The following is a 6,045-nucleotide window of genomic DNA, read 5'->3' as shown; positions in this document are numbered from 1 at the left end:
CCTGTGTTTTATTGGAAAAATGCACACAAATACTCTTGGCTATAAGCACTGTCATCTGACAGATAGTGAAATACCAGGACAAGTTGTAGACCACAGCTAATAGGGTATGACTATCAATCTGGCACCCCAGGTGAGAAGCAGTCTGGGTGGAAGCAGGATACAGTGGTAGAAGCAAAGAATACAGAAGTTAAAATCACAGAAGATACCTGCTTGGGAAGAACAGAAAAGGGGACAGAGAACTCACAGAAAGCAAGCTGGCCTGCTCATTTACAACAGAGACTAGAGAGCAGTTAGCTCAGAAGTAGCATATTGTAGGAAGATAGCCTGAAACATGGGTTCAGTAGCCTACCCTGACCCTGGTCCTGGCCTGCTTCAGCTGAACTTGAGCATTAAAAAAGTTGAAAAAAATAAAGCCTGCTCTGTGTATTACTTCAGAATAAACAGACTGGTCTTTATATTTGGTGCAGAGCACACAGGAAGCACTGTTCAAGAGATAATGGAATACCCAGTGATCTGCAATAAAACCAGAATGTAAAGACTTTGAAAAAGACTGTTTGTAAGCATTTTCTTCTTTTACTGTGTGGGCTCGTTTATGTTGGCAGGTGCTACTATTGCTTTACTCATGTTCTGTCAGGACTTCTGCAAACATGGCCCAACTGTGACTTTATGGTGCAGGTAAGACAGCATTTATTGCAGAGTGTTATGTAATTAAGTATAATTCTGCATATAATTTGGGAAAATTAACCAGCAGGTATAGATTAGCTAGTTCCAAGCCATCAGCAAATAAGTAACCAGTTTAGCTGAAGGCAGGGTGGATTTTGTGAAGGTAATAGGGGAGACTCTGCACAGAGGGAGCTGGTTTAGTACCTTCAGCTGGGATGGTATTCCTGAATTTCAGCCTGATTGTTCAGAGGACAATGCCCTGCCTGGAATTCAGCTCACTGCCCTTTAAAATTGTGGTTCTTCATTTGTTGAAACAGTCATATGAATGCCTATAGAACCCAGAAGGTGGTACTAGGAGATGAAACTGGAGGGGGAAAAGCAGAATTGGACTAAGAGGAGGAAGAATTTGCCACTGTCGAAGAGCTCTTCTGGATGAGAGTTCAAGAAGTGGTCCAGGGGAAGCAAATATTCAATTAATTGTCATCCCTTATTTTATTTTCCCTTTCAAGGTGAATGATGGAAGGATACAAAGAAAAGGTGCTATGGGTAAAAATGTTTATTTGATGTTTAATAATCAAAAATTATCTCATCCACTGTGCAATATTCAAATATTATATATTATACACTTTATACAAAGCTAAATCCTGAGCTGTTCTCAGCATCCAGCACTCATTCAGAACCAGGAGGCAGAGCAGATGTTCAGCACAAATCTAACAAATCCCAGGGTTTATGGGTATGCTGACACTGTTTAAGGGTAGCAGATTCTAAGTGGGCATGTTAAAGGGAGCTGTTCAAGAACATTCATTTCACAATAACTGAGCCCACTGTTATCCTGCACTGATTTTATATGTGAGCAAGAAGTAGGTGCCTGGCACTTCCAAGAGCTTCTCCTAGGCTTATTGCTCATTTTGGGCCAGATTGTGAAGAGTGCCTGAGGGATACCAGAATACGTTCTCTGTCCTGAGCAGGTACAGCACAGATCATGCAGGCAACATATGAAGTGAAGATGTCAAATCATCGTTGCCTGAGGGTTGATAGCAGCAGAGCAGTATGCTTGCACAAAGAGCTCTATTGTTTACTCTCGACCTTAAAATAATTTGATCCAATATGACACATTAAGTAGAAATGTTTTCTTTCTTCAGGAAATAGTTCTTGGCAATTGAAAACAAGCCTGAAAAAGTATGTAAAAAATAGATTCCTTAGCAAATGTTCAGTGAAACATGAAGACTGTTATGAGATATATTCTCTAGCATGAACAGCGTTTTCACAGTAAGACTGTCAAATTAATTTTACTGGATAAAATGCATAATGCAGGTAACCCCCTTGATTTAAACAGAGTTGCCCTTGGGATAAATTTATCCTCTGTCCCTTAGTGTTTGAAAAAGCATGTGACTTCAGTTTCTGTGAACTGCTTAATTCTGATATTTGATGTGCTGAGTATCACTGTAACTGAGCTGAGTCATATGAGATGACTTCAATGCAAGGGAAATCATGCAAAAAGAAGTCTGCATTACTTTAAATATAAATGATGTATGGAGTATGTAGAGAATTTATTTTTTATTTAGTTACATGCTTTGTAATTTATTCTTTCAAGGCCTCTGAACAAAAGGAAAACACAGGTGAGTACTTGAGAATACACTGATTGAGAAAACTAATTCATACTGCATTTTGGAAACACATTAACACAAAACAGCATTAGGTTTAGGTACCAGTGAAGAACACCATTGCCTGAATTAGCCCTTACCTTCCACAACATTATACCCTCTGAAGAACAAATAAATCCCAGTTAAAATTCTTGGTGATAAATGCCAAAGTGAAACCATAATGACTTTGATAATCTGGACTTGGAAGTTGTGTTGTGTGAGGAATGTGAATGCTGCTAAACTGTTAGGGAAATGAACACTTAGGGTGAAACTGAGCAGCATGAAATAATATGAAGAGACAACAGAGTGAGGTTTCACTGGTATCTTTCAGTCCTGGTTCCTATGGCATTAAACACAGTGAGCACAGGGAATGGTCATTTTTGGGTGGCACAGGCCCCGTAGGTGTCAGAGTGTAGGGGAAGTGTGGCTGTTGATATCTGGTGGCAGATACAGGTTGGGCCCATCTTTGGGTGACAATCCAACCTGAGACACAGATTTATTTGGCTTGTGGCTGTATGAAGATGCTGTTTATACCCTGATTACTGCTACTGTTGCCTTCCTTTAATCTTTCCAGTCTATTTCCTCCTGGCTTGGTAGTACCAGACAGAGATAGGGAATGGTTTGGGGAACACTCTTGGAGAAGAAAAAGGGAATCTCAGAATAATACCACATGGTTGAAAAATTCATGCTCTCCCTTCCTTTAGGGTAAATAGTGGTGAGTGTTATGGCTGTTCTGTATTTTGCTCTGCCCTTCACTGGAATAGGAAGCAGCTCCTTGGCTTCTCCCCAAAGAACAGTAAGGTATTTTGTAGCTGCATTAGCATATGGTGGAGTTGTTCTGGGGCAGAAATGTCATGCATGTGTACTTGCTCCCTCCCTTTCTCTGTCACACCCTGCAATCTGATGCCTCTGGGCTGCACCACTTACAAAACAGAGTTACAGAAACACCTCCTGGTAGAAAGCAAGTTAGCAGGGACTGTGAAGGCTGTGAGAGACCTTGGTGTCTCTCAGCTAGCTCTAAGAGTGTTTGGGATCTGGGCAGAGCTTTTGCACTGTCTAACATCAGTCACTGAGCACCTACAGCAGTTTTGTCTGATGTCTTATGAGAGGCCGTGCACGGAGATGGGTGTGTGGAGTGTTTTGAGGATCACAGCTCCTGGCTCCAATGCTGTGGTCCTATTAGCAGTGAGAGAACCAGACTCTCCCTCCCAGGTTACCCAGGGGATGAGTACAAAAGAGAAAGACTTCCAAAGAAATGGATAACTTAAGCAGCTGCACATTTTTAATGTAATTTTAGAAATCCTTATTAATACAAATGGATGGTTCTGGCTTTAATTCTTTCCAGGACACAGGGGAAGTATACTGCTCTAGTTACATACGGACATAATCTTGTTGGCCAATTAAAAATTCAGGCTCTGTCCTGTGAAAGGATTTATTTTAACAGTCCATGGTTTAATGTGCAAATAGAGTGAATTAATTCTCCTATTCCCACAAAAGGAAAGTTTTGGGTTTAAACTTGGGAAAGAAGACTGCAGTTTATGTTTGGAAAAAGACTTCATGAGTTCTAACAGAATCATAGAATGTTAAAGGTTGGAAGAGCCCTTGAAGATCATCCAGTCTCAACCCTCCTTTAGTGGGCAGAGAGATCTCCCACTAGACCAGGCTGCAAAAGGCTTTATCCAACCTGGCCTTGAACACTGCCGGTGTTTGGACATCCACAACCTCCCTGGACAGCCTTTTCCAGTAACCACTTTCACAGTAAAGAATTTCTTCCTAATATCTGACCTAAATTTCCCTTCTTTCAACTTGTACCTGTTACTTCTTGTCCTGTCACTAAAGTTCTTGATGAAGAGTCCTTTGGCTTCCCTCTAGGCACCTTCAAGTGAGGTCTCCACACAACTTTCTCAGGCTGAACAGCCCAACTTTCCCAGCCTGTTTTCACAGGGAAGGTGCTCCAATCCTCTTATCAACTTTGTGACCCTCCTCTGGATTTGCTCCAACAGTTCTGTGTCTTTCTTATGTAATTTTGTAACTTCGGTCATTAATTTTAACAGCTGATGGTTTATGGTCACAGTATACCTAGAACAGTGGGATCACTGGGGTGTGTGATGTTCTCACTAAATAGTAGATAGGGTATGTTGCAATATTTGAGTGCTGTGGAAGCTCGCTAAATATCACACAGCCAGAAAAGATCCATTCTGCAGGAATTTGTCTTGGGGACGCAGCTAGAGGAGTTGAGTGGAGATTGTATAAAACTTCTGGGGAAGGTCAGGTGGGAATGGAGCCTGGTTCTCTTTGAGAACCTTTACGAGAGATTCTTCACGGGATGTCATGCACTCTGCTCATCAGATGGCATATGTCAGCCATGCTGGTATGCTGCTTTTGTCTAGGATAAAAGGGACTAAGATGTCAGTGCTGCAGGCAATGTATGGCTATAGTCCAAATTTAATTTGTGACAACTCCAGGATGATGAGGTTATTTTATATCAAAATTGGAGTCTCTGGAGTGTCAGAGCAATATCATTGGATCAGTTTTGTTCTGAACACATTTACATATAATTATTATTACAGCCACTTTGTATGGAGACATGCTGCTTAATGCTAAGCTAAGATTTTGGTCTGTGTTCTAAGACTTGACTCATAATAGTAGAAGTATTTAATATTATGAGGAATTTGATTCAGTCATGTCATTTGTGAATTATTATGTGAATTTGTGCAACTTTTTCCTTGTGTTGCTTAGGAAGTCACTGAAGGACTTATGAATAAGCAACACAAAAGTATTCTCTTCCCTTCTTTATCTGTCTTATGACAGGGTTCTGCTGGTTCTTTTAGAACCTTGGAGATCTTCAATAAGAGAAGCAATCAAATATTTCTTCCTCTTGTAGTCTACTATGTAAGGCACATTTGTTACCAAGTTGTTGAGAACTGCCTCAGTGCATGCAATGAGGGAAAATATCTTTGCTGTACCTTGTATTAAGTCCATGAAAGCAGCAACAATCCTCCTGCACCATTATGGTAAAGAATTGTATTGAGTTCTCCAATTCTAAACATTACAGAAGGTAGAATTAGACTGCCTCTATCCATTTGTTGTGTATTACTGTCATACCCAGAAAGATATCCTTGTAGAAAGATTCAGAAATATATCCCACCAAATCACAAAATAGGGTTGGAATGGACCTGTAGAGATCATCAAGTTAAATTTATTATTAAATGAAAACCATTTTTAATTGGTTTTCGTTTAATCATCAGTAACTTCACCTGAGGATGCATTTTTATGAAGGCCTTGTTGTCAGAAGAAGTGTTTTGGTGACTTGTGGTTAGGGTTTCTCTTTCTCTCAACAGAAATCTCAAGAAACATACATAACATATATGGGAATCAGTGAATGTATGCAGGAAAGTGCACATGAAGGGAAAAAATGACTTTGCTAAATCCAGCCTTATGGAAAGTGGAGTCCTGTGTAGCTCCTAGGAACGGTGTAGTTCAAAGGAAGAAATAGCTGAAAATAATCTACTTTAGCTGAATTAAGGAAGCTAAGTATTACTGCAGGAACCTAAGAAAAACCCCTTTGACTTCCTGGAAACTGAAAGAAGTTTTTTTTGAAGAACTAATTGTCTCTGACATCACTACAGTGCATTGCGAGTTTGTCAGTGGTTAGTTAGGGTAACAGAGGAAGCAGCTCCTTCACAGATAAGCAGGCAGTGCAATGTATGTGCCTAGTTAGTCTCCTTCTGGGTTCAAG

At 40.3% G+C, this 6,045-nt stretch overlaps 1 protein-coding gene across 4 annotated transcripts in view; it reads left to right on the top strand.

Annotated features, from left to right (window-relative positions):
• Nucleotides 1-569: 569 nt before the first annotated feature.
• The window catches only part of PTPRC (protein tyrosine phosphatase receptor type C), a 64,871-nt gene continuing 59,395 nt past the window's right edge, over nucleotides 570-6,045 (top strand). For 3 of the 4 annotated variants that reach the window (XM_053950968.1, XM_053950967.1, XM_053950965.1), the window contains exon 1: nucleotides 570-675. The gene's annotated coding sequence lies outside the window, so the exon portion shown is untranslated. Of the gene's footprint in view, nucleotides 676-5,982; nucleotides 6,012-6,045 lie in introns of those variants that run through there. The other variant, XM_053950966.1, reaches the window with a different exon arrangement.

The sequence above is a fragment of the Vidua chalybeata genome, chromosome 9 (assembly GCF_026979565.1).
Source record: "Vidua chalybeata isolate OUT-0048 chromosome 9, bVidCha1 merged haplotype, whole genome shotgun sequence".
NCBI classification, from domain to species: Eukaryota; Metazoa; Chordata; class Aves; order Passeriformes; family Viduidae; genus Vidua; species Vidua chalybeata.
Note: the sequence above shows the minus strand (reverse complement) of the source record. Positions and strands in the feature narration are given on the sequence as shown.